Here is a 22,368-nt window from a genome sequence, read left to right on the forward strand (position 1 = left end):
GCTGTTACGGGCAGGATTGTTTTCGTGCAGGAAAGGACACCTTCCGACACAAAAACAATCCTTAGAGGCGTAATCTTCTTTCTATGTGTGATACAGAATGCAGTACACGTTGAAGGAAGAATTAACGAGGAGAAATACATATATTTCTCTTTGTCGGGTAGGTTTGGTCCAACCCCAGGTTTACAGATCTTTGTATATCTGGGTGTGTGTCAAAGTTCATGGGTGGATCCATGGGAAGACCCAAGTTCCACCCATGTAAAGCCTACTAGACGCAAAGTAATGCAAGGCAGTGCTGTGCTCTGCTTTGCATTACATTGGATGTACTAAACCACGCAAAATGGCTTTTCCCAGGTAAGGACTTATGTTGCTTTGCAACGACGTACATCACACAAGGACACCGCAAGTCCATAGTAAATCTGTTCCTTTGTAACAAATGCATCTGCTCGTAACACAGGGGCACAGTTGTGCCATGCGCGAGCGCACCCGTTCATGTCTGACACAGGGGCGTAACAAAGGCCCCCAAAGACCCCGCGGTGTGGGGGAAGGCCTACCCAGACTGATATGAGTGTGAAGGGCCCCTTCAGCACATCTCGCAAGGGGGCCCTCTCACGTTTTGTTACGCCACGACCGACTTGTTCATACATAGCCGTAGCCGCGCGCCCAGTTTGCTTTTTAACTCAACCCATCAAGCTAAGTCCCTAATTGCAAGGGACTCGTGAAGTAGCTAGCGGTCCTACACCTGGGATGCGTAGCTATGACATGCGTCATAAATAATGCATGCCTCCGAGCATCCGTGCACGCCACCATCCTTCAGACCCAGCTTGGAAATGACTTGCACTGCTGCGTTGTCTTTTTTTATTGCCAGATGTTGTTATTTTATTGGAAATAGGATTTCACACTCGCTCCCAAGAGGCCGCGGCGCTAGGAAGGAAGCTGTGCAGTGTCTCATACAAACAGATTTACTAAATGCAATTGAAAAAGCCTTGTGCCGAAGAGGCAGGATTGGTTCCGACTCGTAGGCAGAGTGCAAATGTACAGTGAGTGTTCTCTGCTCAGGTGAAAACAAAATAGCGGGAGGCACTTTGTGTTACACTCACGTGTTTTTTTCTGTTGATTGTGCTGTCATGATCCTTTACATTATCTGCTGCGAGAAATTACTCATCCGGGTTAAAACCGAAATGTTCTTTTTTTAATTTACTTCACTTTCAACGTGTTTGTACCTGAACACATATATATAAAGAAAACAACTAATTTAAATGATCACGAGGGAAAAACTCTGCACGAGCCAGACACCCCTGCTGGGAGCAAACTTTACCAGGTGCTGTGAATGGTGATACAACAAAGTATTCTTAATGGGTAGGGACTTCCAGGCTTAGAGTGCCTTCAGTTCTATATGGGACGGGAGCATAAACGCTTCTCAGCAGGGATGAACTACATCAGTGCTTAATTTGTCAAAGAATAGGTGGCAGTGGGGCCCTCCCCTACACCGTCCATTACCACTGCCAGCCTTGCCAACGACCGTACTTACAAAGCTACTAACCATCACACTCCTGCAAATGTGACAACTCAGACTGTTCCAAGCCCCCAAATCTATAAGAATGGTTTGGGAGGCACTTTTCAGTTGTTTTTAATTTATTTAGAATTAATAAACAACGTTTTATATGCTTATCTCAAAATTTCACAAACAGCGCCACCATGTGGCATCTGTCATAAGTACCAGTGTGGACATTTAGATGCTGAGGCTGAGCTGAGTATCGGAAACCACCGGCTCAAATTAAAAACAGTGGAGCTACTACTGTCAGTGGTAAAGTACTGACACTTCTCAGTGAGACACTGGTTTTCTCACTTTTGTGAGAACCTGCCATTCCTTCTTTAATTTCAAGCACTGGATGATAGTGTATACATACACAAAAAGGCCGCACTCCTGCGGGGAAGCAGTATTCATAGAACAAACAAGTAGTAGAGGTGCAACGATCTAATCGACCAAAAGATATTCCAAAATATTGGTGGAAAAACGTAATTTTTGTTTTATAGGAATGGAGGAAGGTGTGCTAAAAGTTGACAAATTCTACGGCGCTTGAAACCATGCGTAAAAGGCAGTAGTTATAAACACATTTTCGATAAGAACTTTAAGGCTTGAACCCTGTTGCTCTGAATATAGATCCATATTTATAAACACTTTGCATGGTGTTGGTGTTATTTTTTTACCTGTAAACTGGTCGCGAAGTGTTGTGGTATTTAAAATCCAAACCAAATTGTGATTTGCTTTGAATTGAAGCCAAAAGTAAGGTAACTCTGTGGAAAGCTCTGCCTTGCGTTACTTTGCATCAATGGGGCATTCCATGGGTGGTGAATAGGAGTTCTGATTCTGATGCAACCATCCATGAGGTTTGATACAAATCCCTAGCTACAAAGAATTGTAAATAGGGATTTGTGCCAAAATCCTGCCTCTCCTGAAGGCAGGGATAACGAAGAGAAATGTTTTTATTTCCCCTTGTTTTTCCCTCTTTGCATGTGTACTACATTCCACAGCAGAGATACAAGTTTTTATACTGGAAGCGAACCCTTCCTGTACAAAAACTCTGCTTACCACTACACAGACACCCCTGCATTATGGCAGAAGAGTGACTGCATTGGCGCGTGGCATTTAACCCCTTCACTGCGGCGGCTATTCCGCCGCAGTGCTAACGGGGCGGGGGGGCCGCGCGGCGCGCCCATGCTGGTGACGGAACCGCTCCATCACCAGCCGCGGTTGCGCTGTGCTCATGACGGAGCGGTTCCGTCACGGCCCCCCCGCTCAATAGAACACTCAGCGCAGGCGCAGAATCCGCGCCGCTCCGGCGTGCCGTGCGGGCCATGACGGAACTGCTCTGTCATCAGCACAGCGCGACCGCGGCTGATGACAGAATGGTTCCGTCACCAGCAGGGGAGGGGTTAAAAGTGTGCAGTGCATTAAGAGAGCAGAACAGGCTACCCTATTCAATATGTCACTACTCTGCTCTCTCCTGTTCATGCAACACAGCGCAGCACAGCAGCTTTACATGCTGTGCTGCATTGTATTACTTTTTGGTAAATCTGGGTCATATTGCCTTAACACCTTATATAGAGTGGAGCAGCCGAGCACTGCATACCAAACGTGATGGATACCTCATCCGCCTATTTACAAGAGCATTCTAATACACTTATAAGTAGGTGGAGAAACCAATGTGGCCAAATCGATATCAGGGCCTTTTTCTACTGCACTATCACGCGAGGACTGTAAAGGTTAAACAAATAGAATGCTGGTTATGCCCACATTTCTACAGTAGGCCTTGAGAATGTGAGCCTTTCTACTTAAATTATGCTATGGACCTGCATATTCCATTATACTAGGTCATTGAACAATAATAATAGCAAAATGGGAAGAAGGGACACATTTGAAGTTGTCCCACCTTTTCTACCTTCTAGGGGACTTCCCTGCTAGGAAATCAGGAGGGTCGGCAGGCAAGATTGTGCCTTGAAAGAAAATCCTCAAGGATTTATTGGGATGTGACACACCTTCAGGCACTCCTCACTTGTGACTAACTCTTCGCCAGGTCAGGTCACCTTTTAAAGGCACTGAGCTGAGGATTCATATTTTAGTTTTTTCCACAACTTTCTCACTAATTTAATTGAGCTTAGAAGGAAGGTCCAAATTAAGTGGTGTGTCTGGCTGTGTGTACGCAGATCTGTACAAGAAAAACAATAATTGGTTCAGTAATGGTCCAAAAAATGTTAAAGCTCTGAGATGCCTTATCAACCCCTTGAATTTTTGCCTCACCCTGCCATGCCTCCCCCCTGTTCTTGGGCAGCAAGATTTATCTAAATGAAAAAGCTGAAAGTGGCATCTTTCTCTAGCCGTACCCTGTGATTGCACTGAAGCCTCTCCCCGACCAATTCTGTATATACTGTATGAAAAAGAGATTTAGGGCCTCATTTATGAGGCTGTGCGTCACTTTTACGACGCCGGTGCGTCACTTTTTGTGACGCACCACTGGAGTAAAAAATGCGCCTTGTGGTGCCATATTTACAAAGTGACGCATCTAGGTAGATGCGTCACTTTGTAAACCCCTGCGCCACATTATACCTGCGCCAGGTATAATGTATGCAAGGGGGGCGTATTGACGCAAGGAAGGGTCGTAGAAGTGATGCAGTGAAATCTATGAGATTTCACTGCGTCACTTTTAGGACGCCGTTGCCTCAAAATCTTGCACCTGCCTCACAGCAGGCGTAAGACTGACACAGGCCCTTTCATATGGTACAGAAAAGGGGGTGGTGATGAACAGAGTGTCTGAATTAAGCAGACCACTCTTACCCAGTCAAGAGATCAGGGCTTAATCCATCACAGTTTTTTAGCTCACTGCATCACCCCAGTTCAGAACCTGGCAATATGCAAATTAGCCTGACCCCGTGCCTCATGGGAATAGGGCAGACCAAACTACCAAGCCAATTCTTCACTGGTAAGGAGACAAGCTTCCGGGGACCAGTTTCTGGCATTTCAGCCGTCGTCGGCCCGGCTTGCTTGAATCCTGGTGGTGCAGTGAGCAAGGGACTCATGTCTGAGTATACCCTGCCACACCTGTAGTGGCCAAAAACGATCCAGAAAAGGGGGTGGTGATGAACAGTCCCTTGCTCACTGCACCATCAGGATTCAAGCAAGCCGGGCCGAAGACGGCTGAAATGCCAGAAACCGGTCCCCGGAAGCTTGTTTCCTTCCCTGTATAAGAATTGGCTTGGTAGTTTGGTCTGCCCTGTTCCCATGATGCACTGGGCCAGGGACAGACTAATTTGCATGTAGCCAGGTTCTGAGCTGGGATGGTGAAGTGAGCTAAAAAACGGCGATGGATCAAGCCCTGATCTTTGGACTGGGTAGGAGTGTTCTGCTTTTTTCAGATACTCTGTCCATCACAACCCCCTTTTCTGAATCGTTTTGTCCACCATAAGTGTGGAAGGGTATACACAGATGTGAGTCCCTTGCACACTGCACCATCAGGATTCAAGCAAGCCGGGCCGAAGACGGCTTAAATGCCTGAAACCGGTCCCCGGAAGCTTGTTTCCTTCCCAGTATAAGAATTGGCTTGGTAGTTTGGTCTGCCCTGTTCCCATGATGCACTGGGCCAGGGACAGACTAATTCGCATGTAGCCAGATTCTGAGCTGGGATGGTGCAGTGAGCTAAAAAACGGTGATGGATCAAGCCCTGATCCTTGGACTGGGTAGGAGTGTTCTGCTTAATTCAGATACTCTGTCCATCACCACCCCCTTTTCTGAATCGTTTTGTCCACCATAAACGTGGAAGGGTATACTCATATGTGAGTCCCTTGCTCACTACACCATCAGGATTCAAGCAAGCCGGGCCGAAGACGGCTGAAATGCCAGAAACTGGTCCCCGGAAGCTTGTCCTTCCCAGTATAAGAATTGGCTTGGTAGTTTGGTCTGCCCTGTTCCCATGATGCACTGGGCCAGGGACAGACTAATTTGCATGTAGCCAGGTTCTGAGCTGGGATGGTGCAGTGAGCTAAAAACGGTGATGGATCAAGCCCTGATCTTTGGACTGGGAAGGAGTGTTCTGCTTAATTCAGATACTCTGTCCATCACCACCCCCTTTTCTGAATCATTTTGTCCACCATAACTGTGGAAGGGTATACTCAGATGTGAGTCCCTTGCTCACTGCACCATCAGGATTCAAGCAAGCCGGGCCGAAGACCGCTGAAATGCCAGAAACCGGTCCCCGGAAGCTTGTTTCCTTCCAAGTATAAGAATTGGCTTGGTAGTTTGGTCTGCCCTGTTCCCATGATGCACTGGGCCAGGGACAGACTAATTTGCATGTAGCCAGGTTCCGAGCTGGGATGGTGCAGTGAGCTAAAAAACGGTGATAGATCAAGCCCTGATCTTTGGACTGGGTAGGAGTGTTCTGCTTAATTCAGATAGTCTGTCCATCACCACCCCCTTTTCTGAATCGTTTTGTCCACCATAAGCGTGGAAGGGTATACTCAGATGTGAGTCCCTTGCTCACTGCACCATCAGGATTCAAGCAAGCCAGGCCGAAGACGGCTGAAATGCCAGAATCCGGTCCCCGGAAGCTTGTTTCCTTCACAGTATAAGAATTGGCTTGGTAGTTTGGTCTGCCCTGTTCCCATGATGCACTGGGCCAGGGACAGACTAATTTGCATGTAGCCAGGTTCTGAGCTGGGATGGTGCAGTGAGCTAAAAATGGTGATGGATCAAGCCCTGATCTTTGGACTGGGTAGGAGTGTTCTGCTTAATTCAGATACTCTGTCCATCACCACCCCCTTTTCTGAATCGTTTTGTCCACCATAAGCGTGGAATGGTATACTCAGATGTGAGTCCCTTGCTCACTGCACCATCAGGATTCAAGCAAGCCGGGCCGAAGATGGCTGAAATGCCAGAAACCGGTCCCCGGAAGCTTAATTCCTTCCCAGTATAAGAATTGGCTTGGTAGTTTGGTCTGCCCTATTCCCATGATGCACTGGGCCAGGGACAGACTCATTTGCATGTAGCCAGGTTCTGAGCTGGGATGGTGTAGTGAGCTAAAAAACGGTGATGGATCAAGCCCTGATCTTTGGACTGGGTAGGAGTGTTCTGCTTAATTCAGATACTCTGTCCATCACCACCCCCTTTTCTGAATCGTTTTGTCCATCATAAGCGTGGAAGGGTATACTCAGATGTGAGTCCCTTGCTCACTGCACCATCAGGATTCAAGCAAGCCGGGCCGAAGACGGCTGAAATGCCAGAAACCGGTCCCCGGAAGCTTGTTTCCTTCCCAGTATAAGAATTGGCTTGGTAGTTTGGTCTGCCCTGTTCCCATGATGCACTAGGCCAGGGACAGACTAATTCGCATTTAGCCAGATTCTGAGCTGGGATGGTGCAGTGAGCTAAAAAACGGTGATGGATCAAGCCCTGATCTTTGGACTGGGTAGGAGTGTTCTGCCTAATTCAGATACTCTGTCCATCACCACCCCCTTTTCTGAATCGTTTTGTCCACCATAAGCGTGGAAGGGTATACTCAGATGTGAGTCCCTTGCTCACTACACCATCAGGATTCAAGCAAGCCGGGCCGAAGACGGCTGAAATGCCAGAAACCGGACCCCGGAAGCTTGTTTCCTTCCCAGTATAAGAATTGGCTTGGTAGTTTGGTCTGCCCTGTTCCCATGATGCACTGGGCCAGGGACAGACTAATTTGCATGTAGCCAGGTTCTGAGCTGGGTTGGTGCAGTGAGCTAAAAAACGGTGATGGATCAAGCCCTGATCTTTGGACTGGGTAGGAGTGTTCTGCTTAATTCAGATACTCTGTCCATCACCACCCCTTTTTCTGAATCATTTTGTCGGCCATAAGCGTGGAAGGGTATACTCAGATGTGAGTCCCTTGCTCACTGCACCATCAGGATTCAAGCAAGCCGGGCCGAAGACCGCTGAAATCCCAGAAACCGGTCCCCGGAAGCTTGTTTCCATCCCAGTATAAGAATTGGTTTGGTAGTTTGGTCTGCCCTGTTCCCATGATGCACTGGGCCAGGGACAGACTAATTTGCATGTAGCCAGGTTCTGAGCTAGGATGGTGCAGTGAGCTAAAAAACGGTGATAGATCAAGCCCTGATCTTTGGACTGGGTAGGAGTGTTCTGCTTAATTCAGATAGTCTGTCCATCACCACCCCCTTTTCTGAATCGTTTTGTCCACCATAAGCGGGGAAGGGTATACTCAGATGTGAGTCCCTTGCTCACTGCACCATCAGGATTCAAGCAAGCCAGGCCGAAGACGGCTGAAATGCCAGAATCCGGTCCCCGGAAGCTTGTTTCCTTCCCAGTATAAGAATTGTCTTGGTAGTTTGGTCTGCCCTGTTCCCATGATGCACTGGGCCCGGGACAGACTAATTTGCATGTAGCCAGGTTCTGAGCTGGGATGGTGCAGTGAGCTAAAAAACGGTGATGGATCAAGCCCTGATCTTTGGACTGGGTAGGAGTGTTCTGCTTAATTCAGATACTCTGTCCATCACCACCCCCTTTTCTGAATCGTTTTGTCCACCATAAGCGTGGAATGGTATACTCAGATGTGAGTCCCTTGCTCACTGCACCATCAGGATTCAAGCAAGCCGGGCCGAAGACGGCTGAAATGCCAGAAACCAGTCCCCGGAAGCTTGATTCCTTCCCAGTATAAGAATTGGCTTGGTAGTTTGGTCTGCCCTATTCCCATGATGCACTGGGCCAGGGACAGACTAATTTGCATGTAGCCAGGTTCTGAGCTGGGATGGTGCAGTGAGCTAAAAAACGGTGATGGATCAAGCCCTGATCTTTGGACTGGGTAGGAGTGTTCTGCTTAATTCAGATACTCTGTCCATCACCACCACCTTTTCTGAATCGTTTTGTCCACCATAAGCGTGGAAGGGTATACTCAGATGTGAGTCCCTTGCTCACTGCACCATCAGGATTCAAGCAAGCCGGGCCGAAGACGGCTGAAATGCCAGAAACCGGTCCCCGGAAGCTTGTTTCCTTCCCAGTATAAGAATTGGCTTGGTAGTTTGGTCTGCCCTGTTCCCATGATGCACTGGGCCAGGGACAGACTAATTTGCATGTAGCCAGGTTCTGAGCTGGGATGGTGCAGTGAGCTAAAAAACGGTGATGGATCAAGCCGTGATCTTTGGACTGGGTAGGAGTGTTCTGCTTAATTCAGATACTCTGTCCATCACCACCCCCTTTTCTGAATCGTTTTGTCCACCATAAGCGTGGAAGGGTATACTCAGATGTGAGTCCCTTGCTCACGGCACCATCAGGATTCAAGCAAGCCAGGCCGAAGACGGCTGAAATGCCAGAAACCGGTCCCCGGAAGCTTGTTTCCTTCCCAGTATAAGAATTGGCTTGGTAGTTTGGTCTGCCCTGTTCCACTGATGCACTGGGCCAGGGACAGACTAATTTGCATGTAGCCAGGTTCTGAGCAGGGATGGTGCAGTGAGCTAAAAAACGGTGATGGATCAAGCCCTGATCTTTGGACTGGGTAGGAGTGTTCTGCTTAATTCAGATACTCTGTCCATCACCACCCCCTTTTCTGAATCGTTTTGTCCACCATAAGCGTGGAAGGGTATACTCAGATGTGAGTCCCTTGCTCACTGCACCATCAGGATTCAAGCAAGCCAGGCCGAAGATGGCTAAAATGCCAGAATCCGGTCCCCGGAATCTTGTTTCCTTCCCAGTATAAGAATTGGCTTGGTAGTTTGGTCTGCCCTGTTCCCATGATGCACTGGGCCAGGGACAGACTAATTTGCATGTAGCCAGGTTCTGAGCTGGGATGGTGCAGTGAGCTAAAAAACGGTGATGGATCAAGCCCTGATCTTTGGACTGGGTAGGAGTGTTCTGCTTAATTCAGATACTCTGTCCATCACCACCCCCTTTTCTGAATCGTTTTGTCCACCATAAGCGTGGAATGGTATACTCAGATGTGAGTCCCTTGCTCACTGCACCATCAGGATTCAAGCAAGCCGGGCCGAAGACGGCTCAAATGCCAGAAACCGGTCCCCGGAAGCTTGTTTCCTTCCCAGTATAAGAATTGGCTTGGTAGTTTGGTCTGCCCTGTTCCCATGATGCACTGGGCCAGGGACAGACTAATTTGCATGTAGCCAGGTTCTGAGCTGGGATGGTGCAGTGAGCTAAAAAACGGTGATGGATCAAGCCCTGATCTTTGGACTGGGTAGGAGTGTTCTGCTTAATTCAGATACTCTGTCCATCACCACCTCCTTTTCTGAATCGTTTTGTCAACCATAAGCGTGGAAGGGGTTACTCAGATGTGAGTCCCTTGCTCACTGCACCATCAGGATTCAAGCAAGCCGGGCTGAAGACGGCTGAAATGCCAGAAACCGATCCCCCGAAGCTTGTTTCCTTCCCAGTATAAGAATTGGCTTGGTAGTTTGGTCTGCCCTGTTCCCATGATGCACTGGGCCCGGGACAGACTAATTTGCATGTATCCAGGTTCTGAGCTGGGATGGTGCAGTGAGCTAAAAAACGGTGATGGATCAAGCCCATATCTTTGGACTGGGTAGGAGTGTTCTGCTTAATTCAGATACTCTGTCCATCACCACCCCCTTTTCTGAATCGTTTTGTCCACCATAAGCGTGGAAGGGTATACTCAGATGTGAGTCCCTTGCTCACTGCACCATCAGGATTCAAGCAAGCCGGGCCGAAGATGGCTGAAATGCCAGAAACCGGTCCCCGGAAGCTTGTTTCCTTCCCCGTATAAGAATTGGCTTGGTAGTTTGGTCTGCCCTGTTCCCATGATGCACTGGGCCAGGGACAGACTAATTTGCATGTAGCCAGGTTCTGAGCTGGGATGGTGCAGTGAGCTAAAAAACGGTGATGGATCAAGGCCTGATCTTTGGACTGGGTAGGAGTGTTCTGCCTAATTCAGATACTCTGTCCATCACCACCCCCTTTTCTGAATCGTTTTGTCCACCATAAGCGTGGAAGGGTGTACTCAGATGTGAGTCCCTTGCTCACTGCACCATCAGGATTCAAGCAAACCGGGCTGAAGACGGCTGAAATGCCAGAAACCGGTCCCCGGAAGCTTGTTTCCTTCCCAGTATAAGAATTGGCTTGGTAGTTTGGTCTGCCCTGTTCCCATGATGCACTGGGCCAGGGACAGACTAATTTGCATGTAGCCAGGTTCTGAGCTGGGATGGTGCAGTGAGCTAAAAAACGGGGATGGATCAAGCCCTGATCTTTGGCCTGGGTAGGAGTGTTCTGCTTAATTCAGATACTCTGTCCATCACCACCCCCTTTTCTGATTCGTTTTGTCCACCATAAGCGTGGAAGGGTATACTCAGATGTGAGTCCCTTGCTCACTGCACCATCAGGATTCAAGCAAGCCGGGCTGAAGATGGGTGAAATGCCAGAAACCGGCCCCCGGAAGCTTGTTTCCTTCCCAGTATAAGAATTGGCTTGGTAGTTTGGTCTGCCCCGTTCCCATGATGCACTGGGCCAGGGACAGACTAATTTGCATGTAGCCAGGTTCTGAGCTGGGATGGTGCAGTGAGCTAAAAACCGGTGATGGATCAAGCCCTGATCTTTGGACTGGGTAGGAGTGTTCTCCTTAATTCAGATACTCTGTCCATCACTACCCACTTTTCTGAATCGTTTTGTCCACCATAAGCGTGGAAGGGTATACTCAGATGTGAGTAACTTGCTCACTGCACCATCAGGATTCAAGCAAGCCGGGCCGAAGACGGCTGAAATGCCAGAAACCGGTCCCCGGAAGCTTGTTTCCTTCCCAGTATAAGAATTTGCTTGGTAGTTTGGTCTGCCCTGTTCCCATGATGCACTGGGCCAGGGACAGTCTAATTTGCATGTAGCCAGGTTCTGAGCTGGGATGGTGCAGTGAGCTAAAAAATGGTGATGGATCAAGCCCTGATCTTTGGAATGGGTAGGAGTGTTCTGCTTAATTCAGATACTCTGTCCATCACCACCCCCTTTTCTGAATCGTTTTGTCCACCATAAGCGTGGAAGGGTATACTCAGAAGTGAGTCCCTTGCTCACTGCACCATCAGGATTCAAGCAAGCCGGGCTGAAGATGGGTGAAATGCCAGAAACCGGTCCCCGGAAGCTTGTTTCCTTCCCAGTATAAGAATTGGCTTGGTAGTTTGGTCTGCCCCGTTCCCATGATGCACTGGGCCAGGGACAGACTAATTTGCATGTAGCCAGGTTCTGAGCAGGGATGGTGCAGTGAGCTAAAAAAACGGTGATGGATCAAGCCATGATCTTTGGACTGGGAAGGAGTGTTCTGCTTAATTCAGATACTCTGTCCATCACCACCCCCTTTTCTGAATCATTTTGTCCACAATAAGCGTGGAAGGGTATACTCAGATGTGAGTCCCTTGCTCACTGCACCATCAGGATTTAAGCAAGCCGGGCCGAAGACCGCCGAAAAGCCAGAAACCGGTCCCCATGAAGCTTGTTTCCTTCCCAGTATAAGAATTGGCTTGGTAGTTTGGTCTGCCCTGTTCCCATGATGCACTGGGCCAGGGACAGACTAATTCGCATGTAGCCAGGTTCTGAGCTGGGATGGTGCAGTGAGCTAAATAAACGGTGATAGATCAAGCCCTGATCTTTGGACTGGGTAGGAGTGTTCTGCTTAATTCAGATACTCTGTCCATCACCACCCCCTTTTCTGAATCGTTTTGTCCACCATAAGCGTGGAAGGGTATACTCAGATGTGAGTCCCTTGCTCACTGCACCATCATGATTCAAGCAAGCCAGGCCGAAGACGGCTGAAATGCCAGAAACCGGTCCCCGGAAGCTTGTTTCCTTCCTAGTATAAGATTTGGCTTGGTAGTTTGGTCTGCCCTGTTCCCATGATGCACTGGGCCAGGGACAGACTAATTTGCATATAGCCAGGTTCTGAGCTGGGATGGTGCAGTGAGCTAAAAACGGTGATGGATCAAGCCCTGATCTTTGGACTGGGTAGGAGTGTTCTGCTTAATTCAGATACTCTGTCCATCACCACCCCCTTTTCTGAATCGTTTTGTCAACCATAAGCGTGGAAGGGGTTACTCAGATGCGAGTCCCTTGCTCACTGCACCATCAGGATTCAAGCAAGCCGGGCTGAAGACGGCTGAAATGCCAGAAACCGATCCCCCGAAGCTTGTTTCCTTCCCAGTATAAGAATTGGCTTGGTAGTTTGGTCTGCCCTGTTCCCATGATGCACTGGGCCCGGGACAGACTAATTTGCATGTATCCAGGTTCTGAGCTGGGATGGTGCAGTGAGCTAAAAAACCGTGATGGATCAAGCCCTGATCTTTGGACTGGGTAGGAGTGTTCTGCCTAATTCAGATACTCTGTCCATCACCACCCCCTTTTCTGAATCGTTTTGTCCACCGTAAGCGCGGAAGGGTATACTCAGATGTGAGTCCCTTGCTCACTGCACCATCAGGATTCAAGCAAGCCGGGCCGAAGACGGCTGAAATGCCAGAAACCGGTCCCCGGAAGCTTGTTTCCTTCCCAGTATAAGAATTGGCTTGGTAGTTTGGTCTGCCCTGTTCCCATGATGCACTGGGCCAGGGGCAGACTAATTTGCATGTAGCCAGGTTCTGAGCTGGGATGGTGCAGTGAGCTAAAAAACGGTGATGGATCAAGCCCTGATCTTTGGACTGGGTAGGAGTGTTCTGCTTAATTCAGATTCTCTGTCCATCACCAACCCCTTTTCTGAATCGTTTTGTCCACCATAAGCGTGGAAGGGTGTACTCAGATGTGAGTCCCTTGCTCACTGCACCATCAGGATTCAAGCAAACCGGGCCGAAGACGGCTGAAATGCCAGAAACCGGTCCCCGGAAGCTTGTTTCCTTCCCAGTATAAGAATTGGCTTGGTAGTTTGGTCTGCCCTGTTCCCATGATGCACTGGGCCAGGGACAGACTAATTTGCATGTAGCCAGGTTCTGAGCTGGGATGGTGCAGTGAGCTAAAAAACGGTGATGGATCAAGCCCTGATCTTTGGCCTGGGTAGGAGTGTTCTGCTTAATTCAGATACTCTGTCCATCACCACCCCCTTTTCTGAATCGTTTTGTCCACCATAAGCGTGGAAGGGTATACTCAGATGTGAGTCCCTTGCTCACTGCACCATCAGGATTCAAGCAAGCCGGGCTGAAGATGGGTGAAATGCCAGAAACCGGCCCCCGGAAGCTTGTTTCCTTCCCAGTATAAGAATTGGCTTGGTAGTTTGGTCTGCCCCGTTCCCATGATGCACTGGGCCAGGGACAGACTAATTTGCATGTAGCCAGGTTCTGAGCTGGGATGGTGCAGTGAGCTAAAAACCGGTGATGGATCAAGCCCTGATCTTTGGACTGGGTAGGAGTGTTCTCCTTAATTCAGATACTCTGTCCATCACTACCCACTTTTCTGAATCGTTTTGTCCACCATAAGCGTGGAAGGGTATACTCAGATGTGAGTCCCTTGCTCACTGCACCATCAGGATTCAAGCAAGCCGGGCCGAAGACGGCTGAAATGCCAGAAACCGGTCCCCGGAAGCTTGTTTCCTTCCCAGTATAAGAATTGGCTTGGCAGTTTGGTCTGCCCTGTTCCCATGATGCACTGGGCCAGTGACAGACTAATTTGCATGTAGCCAGGTTCTGAGCTGGGATGGTGTAGTGAGCTAAAAAATGGTGATGGATCAAGCCCTGATCTTTGGAATGGGTAGGAGTGTTCTGCTTAATTCAGATACTCTGTCCATCACCACCCCCTTTTCTGAATCGTTTTGTCCACCATAAGCGTGGAAGGGTATACTCAGATGTGAGTCCCTTGCTCACTGCACCATCAGGATTCAAGCAAGCCGGGCTGAAGATGGGTGAAATGCCAGAAACCGGTCCCCGGAAGCTTGTTTCCTTCCCAGTATAAGAATTGGCTTGGTAGTTTGGTCTGCCCCGTTCCCATGATGCACTGGGCCAGGGACAGACTAATTTGCATATAGCCAGGTTCTGAGCTGGGATGGTGCAGTGAGCTAAAAACGGTGATGGATCAAGCCCTGATCTTTGGACTGGGTAGGAGTGTTCTGCTTAATTCAGATACTCTGTCCATCACCACCCCCTTTTCTGAATCGTTTTGTCAACCATAAGCGTGGAAGGGGTTACTCAGATGCAAGTCCCTTGCTCACTGCACCATCAGGATTCAAGCAAGCCGGGCTGAAGACGGCTGAAATGCCAGAAATCGATCCCCCGAAGCTTGTTTCCTTCCCAGTATAAGAATTGGCTTGGTAGTTTGGTCTGCCCTGTTCCCATGATGCACTGGGCCCGGGACAGACTAATTTGCATGTATCCAGGTTCTGAGCTGGGATGGTGCAGTGAGCTAAAAAACCGTGATGGATCAAGCCCATATCTTTGGACTGGGTAGGAGTGTTCTGCTTAATTCAGATACTCTGTCCATCACCACCCCCTTTTCTGAATCGTTTTGTCCACCATAAGCGTGGAAGTGTATACTCAGATGTGAGTCCCTTGCTCACTGCACCATCAGGATTCAAGCAAGCCGGGCAGAAGATGGCTGAAATGCCAGAAACCGGTCCCCGGAAGCTTGTTTCCTTCCCCGTATAAGAATTGGCTTGGTAGTTTGGTCTGCCCTGTTCCCATGATGCACTGGGCCAGGGACAGACTAATTTGCATGTAGCCAGGTTCTGAGCTGGGATGGTGCAGTGAGCTAAAAAACGGTGATGGATCAAGCCCTGATCTTTGGACTGGGTAGGAGTGTTCTGCATAATTCAGATACTCTGTCCATCACCTCCCCCCTTTCTGAATCGTTTTGTCCACCATAAGCGTGGAAGTGTATACACAGATGTGAGTCCCTTGCTCACTGCACCATCAGGATTCAAGCAAGCCGGGCCGAAGACGGCTGAAATGCCAGAAACCGGTCCCCGGAAGCTTGTTTCCTTCCCAGTATAAGAATTGGCTTGGTAGTTTGGTCTGCCCTGTTCCCATGATGCACTGGGCCAGGGACAGACTAGATTGCATGTAGCAAGGTTCTCAGCTGGGATGGTGCAGTGAGCTAAAAAACAGTGATGGATCAAGCCCTGATCTTTGGACTGGGTAGGAGTGTTCTGCCTAATTCAGATACTCTGTCCATCACCACCCCCTTTTCTGAATCGTTTTGTCCACCGTAAGCGCGGAAGGGTATACTCAGATGTGAGTCCCTTGCTCACTGCACCATCAGGATTCAAGCAAGCCGGGCCGAAGACGGCTGAAATGCCAGAAACCCGTCCCCGGAAGCTTGTTTCCTTCCCAGTATAAGATTTGGCTTGGTAGTTTGGTCTGCCCTGTTCCCATGATGCACTGGGCCAGGGGCAGACTAATTTGCATGTAGCCAGGTTCTGAGCTGGGATGGTGCAGTGAGCTAAAAAACGGTGATGGATCAAGCCCTGATCTTTGGACTGGGTAGGAGTGTTCTGCTTAATTCAGATTCTCTGTCCATCACCAACCCCTTTTCTGAATCGTTTTGTCCACCATAAGCATGGAAGGGTGTACTCAGATGTGAGTCCCTTGCTCACTGCACCATCAGGATTCAAGCAAACCGGGCCGAAGACGGCTGAAATGCCAGAAACCGGTCCCCGGAAGCTTGTTTCCTTCCCAGTATAAGAATTGGCTTGGTAGTTTGGTCTGCCCTGTTCCCATGATGCACTGGGCCAGGGACAGACTAATTTGCATGTAGCCAGGTTCTGAGCTGGGATGGTGCAGTGAGCTAAAAAACGGTGATGGATCAAGCCCTGATCTTTGGCCTGGGTAGGAGTGTTCTGCTTAATTCAGATACTCTGTCCATCACCACCCCCTTTTCTGAATCGTTTTGTCCACCATAAGCGTGGAAGGGTATACTCAGATGTGAGTCCCTTGCTCACTGCACCATCAGGATTCAAGCAAGCCGGGCTGAAGATGGGTGAAATGCCAGAAACCGGTCCCCGGAAGCTTGTTTCCTTCCCAGTATAAGAATTGGCTTGGTAGTTTGGTCTGCCCCGTTCCCATGATGCACTGGGCCAGGGACAGACTAATTTGCATGTAGCCAGGTTCTGAGCTGGGATGGTGCAGTGAGCTAAAAACCGGTGATGGATCAAGCCCTGATCTTTGGACTGGGTAGGAGTGTTCTCCTTAATTCAGATACTCTGTCCATCACTACCCACTTTTCTGAATCGTTTTGTCCACCATAAGCGTGGAAGGGTATACTCAGATGTGAGTCCCTTGCTCACTGCACCATCAGGATTCAAGCAAGCCGGGCCGAAGACGGCTGAAATGCCAGAAACCGGTCCCCGGAAGCTTGTTTCCTTCCCAGTATAAGAATTGGCTTGGTAGTTTGGTCTGCCCTGTTCCCATGATGCACTGGGCCAGGGACAGACTAATTTGCATGTAGCCAGGTTCTGAGCTGGGATGGTGCAGTGAGCTAAAAAATGGTGATGGATCAAGCCCTGATCTTTGGAATGGGTAGGAGTGTTCTGCTTAAATAAGATACTCTGTCCATCACCACCCCCTTTTCTGAATCGTTTTGTCCACCATAAGCGTGGAAGGGTATACTCAGATGTGAGTCCCTTGCTCACTGCACCATCAGGATTCAAGCAAGCCGGGCCGAAGACGGCTGAAATGCCAGAAACCGGTCCCCGGAAGCTTGTTTCCTTCCCAGTATAAGAATTGGCTTGGTAGTTTGGTCTGCCCTGTTCCCATGATGCACTGGGCCAGGGACAGACTAATTTGCATGTAGCCAGGTTCTGAGCTGGGATGGTGCAGTGAGCTAAAAAACGGTGATGGATCAAGCCCTGACTCTGTCCATCACCACCCCCTTTTCTGAATCCTCTCATATGGGGCTTGCCATGTGAAAGGACGCATTGCTGGAGTTGCGTCACTTTTGTGACACACTCCAGCAATGCGTCACTTTTGCACTTACAGATACGTCAGAAATACTGACGTATCTGTAACTCCTTGCGACATGATGCGTCATACATTAAATATGACGCATCAGGAATGACGCAAGGAGTGCGCACTGAGAAGTGACGCATAGCTGCTTTCACGCAGCGATGCGTCATTTCTCATAAATGAGGCCCATGGTGTGCACAGAGTCCAGTAAGCCCCGAAAGGTATAGCAATTTGTAAGGGGCAGGCAGATCCAAGAATTAAGAGATGAATTGGTGGGGGCAATTGATGCGCCTACCCAGGAGAAAATCCCCTTGTCTGTAATCATGTTCGACGCTGCAAAGTTGTTTGATAGGGTCTGTTGGGATTTTCTACATAATTGATTGAAATGTGTAACTTGGGAAATAGCTTTGCAAGGGGCAGTAAAGTCCATATATAAGAACCCATCTGCACGCATGTTAGTAAATGGAACTCTAAAGGATAAGATAAACATTGGAAGGTGTACTAGGCAGGGATGTCACCTCTCCCCATTGTTGTTCAACCTGCATATAGAGCGCTTACCAAATGCCCTGAGATCCAACCAACAGATAACTGCCTTTAAGTATAAAGACTGGGCAAAAAAGGTCGCACTTCATGGGGATGATTTATTGTTATTTACGGATGATTTAGTAAGCTCGCTTCCAAGTATAATAAATGCACTCAAGCAGTTTGGGAGACTATCAGGTTAACAGATAAACCAACAGAAAACTGAGATTATGGATTGGAATACACAGAGCAATAACCCCATGGTAAAAAGCAACAGATACGGTACCTGGTTATACAGGTAGTGGGGTATATAGGGAAAATAGCCCAAGTAAACTTTAATAAGGTTCTAGCTGCCACAAGAAAAAAACTTAATGCATGGAAAAGCCTCCCGTTATCCTTCCGGGGCCGCTTAAACATAGCGAAGAGAATGATACTCCCAAAATTCACTTATATTTTCAATTCTATTCCTCCAGAATTTAGGAGAGAGTGGTATATTAAAATACAGGAAGATATTAGTAGCTTAATTTGGGTCTCAAGAGGAGTCAGAATTGCTTAGAAGAAGCTTAGGAGGAAGAAGGAACATGGCGGGATTGCCAGCCTGGATCTGTTTCTATACTATAGGGCTTTCAACTTTAAGAACTTTGGAGTGTTATTTAAAGAACATCAATTATATCCACCTTACCGGCAAGCTATGACTACTTCGGAAGAACGTTACTGTCTAATCAAATTTGGGTATCCAAAATGTAAAAAAAAAAAAAATGGATTTTAGGGTCTGCCGCTAAACTATGGTACCATACCAGACGGTTATGGAAAATCCCGTACTACAGTGAGAATGCCCCAATCTGGAAGTCACCAGGAACACCAGAATATTTAGCAGATGCATTATCAACTCCCTTGAGAGATGGAGGGATAACAAAATGAGGGCAGTTAATAAGTAAGAATGCACTAGTCTTTTGGGACCAACTCTCGTTAATGACTAAAGGGGTATTTTCCAAATTTAAATTTTATCAAATGCTGAGCTGGACAAAGACTCTAGGAAAAGAAGACACATGAAATAGAGACATAGAAGAGAATATACAAGGAGATGTAATGAAGAAAGCAGTAGCACAGTGGTACTGGTCGTTCATATCAGCAGGAGAGGAGTAATTCCGCCTACCCATTGAGATCTGTGGGGAAAGACCAGCCGACGTTGGATGTTCAGAGTTTATGGCAAGTATCACTGTCTACATGTTGACATACAGTTAAGTCTACACCTTTCAGGAATAACTATTTGTTCACATTACATAGGGTGTACTGGACTCTAAAGAAATTGTCCAAGTTAAGCAGAGGAGGGGCGAAAAAGTGTCCGAAATGTGGTGAGGAGAGAGCAGACGATGTCCACATGTTTCAACGATGCCCCCAATTACAGGATTTCTGGTATGATGTGGGTAAGATGCTCTCAAAAGTTCTACAACAGGAAGTAGAGGTAAGCCTGGAACTAGTCATGTTTAGGGTTAGAAGTGGAATTGGCAGCATGGGAAGGCCCGGGTTAAGTAAAAAACAGAACAACTTACTTTTCCTTTTGATATTATTAGCTAGGTGGGAAATCTGCGTTAACGGGATTCATCATAACCCACCAACTCTAGCGGGATGGCTGGGGGGCAGGGAGCACACTGCTGCACGCTGCAGATTTCTCATAGATAGTAATATGTTTTTTACCCTTATGAATTAACAGTTCTAAAGTCAAAAAGGTTATTCTTTTCCTATCATGATTCATGGTAATTTGTACATTGTACCGATTGTTAATAAGATTTTGTGATATGCATGAAGTAGTTCAATATTCCATATTACAATAGTATTGTCAATACATTATCTACAGAAAAATGTGTGATCCTACAAGTATGTGTCATATCTAACCATACAACCCACAAAGAAATTGGCTCAAAAGGAGCAAACCTGGTGCCCATAGCAGTACCCTGTAATTATTGGTACCATTGTTTTTTTTGCGTAAAGAATGTTTTTGGGAAAGAATAATGTCAACCATTCCAAATATCATAACTCCACGTTCAACCAAGCTCACCTATCTTTTATACAGAAATAATTCTAAAGTCTGACAAAATCTTTTATGATGCCTGTATATCGACTTGTTATTTAAAATGTAAAAAATGGCACAACAGTTTCTACCCATGCTATGTCCTCAGACTTGTTCAGTATATCTTTACTGGTGGCGTGGCCAAAATGGCGGCCGCATTTAAAATCCTGCATTTCTCCTACCCATCTCGCTGACTGCTCCCACAGCAACACCCCCCATTCATTATGCATGTGGGGGCCGTGCAGGTGTGCAGACTGCAGCAGATTTTTCTGAGCTCTGCCGCTTTGAATGTATGGCCTAGCCAGGGCCTGGTGTGCATTGGAAGACCTGGCCTCACCTGAGCTGGGGGCTGACCCTGGCTGCTGGAACTGTACTATCACTGGTGAGGCACTGCTAAGGGGTGGACCCTCCCTGCCAGGTGTGCCAGGTGCCTGCGTGAGTGAAGGCCCGTGCGTCGGCCCTACATCGTACCCTATCCTCCCAGTGCATGTGGTTTGGGAGCCCTGTGGTGTTGGATGCCCTGACTGCGGAGACCAGGACCCACAGCGGGGTGCTTGATGGACTTGCTGGGTGTTGTTCTGAGGCCCGCTGGATTTTCTGGTGGAGTTGCTGATACACGGGTGGCCTGACTGCGTACTTGTTGTCGGCGTGCAGGACATTTTTAATTGAGCCCCCTGGTGCACACCGCGTCACTGGATCACTGCACTACCTATTTTTTTTCTTCCCCCTTTGTTGCTTGTGAAGGGTCAGTAGATGAGTGTTGATTAGAGTTGGGTTCTAGGATGGGATTTCTGAATGTCGATGATGATTGGGGAGTCATAAATTGTTATTGTTGTGTTCACCCAGTGGGTGGGGGGATTAGTTCACTATTATTGCGATTTTTAACGGCAGTGATGGTGGGACACTTGGTGGATAGAGCAGGGGTGGCCCAGTGAGCAGAGGGATGGGCCATTTTAAATGTATAACAAGGAAGGTGCGGGGGTTCAATTATTTTGTGAAATGCAATAGAGTGTAGACTTATCTCTGCAGACACGGGGCACATGTCGCACTATTGCAGGAGACATACCTGTCAGGCCCGAGACTCAAAAGCGGCATAAGAAATGGATAGTTCAGATGTTCTTACCCCCTTACTCCACCTATGCCCAGAGAGTGTTTTTTTGGGTGGCACCGCAGGTTCCGTCCTGGGTCCACAGATAAAGAGTGGACACACAATGGGGTGGAGATATGTTTGCTCAGTTTTTATGACCTGAATTTTGATGATGATGGACTTTATTTCGAATTAGAGAAGCTATTGCTTCTGTATGTTGGAGTGCCTAAACTATGGACAGGTGATTTTGATTGCATGCTTGATGGAATTCTGAATAGGCACCCTCCGCAGCTACACACTAAGCTAAGCATGACAGCGTTTCTGCAGGAAGTGATGGATCATCTGCATTGCGTTGATGAATGGCGTGTGACGCACCCTGGATTACGGGCCTATACATGTTACATGCTCGCACGCACCGTTTCTGGTACACTTGATCGAATCTTGATCTTGGGTGAAGCTGCAGCTGCCGCCATGCAGACGCACTAATTGAGAGGCTTCGTATCAGACTATCCCCCAGTGCTGATGGCATGGGGATGGAATGAAGCAGGCAGAGAGTCCCCTTGGAGCGCCTTCATCCCTAAGCCCTTAGAGACAACTGGTTCCGGGAGGAAACTTCGGGAGGCGGTTACCGGATATTTGAATATTAATTTGTTATCTACTGTTAGTAGCGGATTGGAATGAGATGCGCTGAGGGTGGTGACATGAGGGGAAACTCTGTCTAGAGTGGGGGGTACAAGGAGATGCTTGGAGAGGGAGCTTACTGAGGCTGAGGACGCATTGGCCGGGCTGCAGTGCAGTGGAACCATGGCTGAGCCGCACAGTCCCACACTACTGCAGGCCTAGCGTTGAGTGGGGGAAATATTGGACAGAATAGATTACCTGACTAGGCACAAATATTACCAGTTTTTGCATTTTCAGGGAAACAAGTCTAGAAAACTACTGGCGTGGTTACTGAAGAAGGAACGCCCCGATTATACTGATGCTCAAACACCTTGGTGGGCCTGAGGCCGGCGCATAGATTGGTGTCAACTCTCTGCTGCAGGACCACTTGGTAACAGTTTACAGTTTGGGCCCGAGTGTTGATCTGGTTGAGATTGGGATATTTTTTGATGACCTGCCGCTTCTACACCTTCTGGAGGCACAGTGAGATGAACTTGAGGATTTCCAGGAAGCAGTACAGAACATGGCACATTGTAAAACCCCATTGTCAGATGGTCTTCCAGTGGAATTCTTCCAGACTTTTGCTGACTTCCTGCTCCCCCGCTTACTAGAGAGTCTACAAGAGGCTAAGCGTGTGCATGGA

Source organism: Lissotriton vulgaris, chromosome 6 (assembly GCF_964263255.1).
Source record: "Lissotriton vulgaris chromosome 6, aLisVul1.2, whole genome shotgun sequence".
In the NCBI taxonomy this organism is placed as follows: domain Eukaryota; kingdom Metazoa; phylum Chordata; class Amphibia; order Caudata; family Salamandridae; genus Lissotriton; species Lissotriton vulgaris.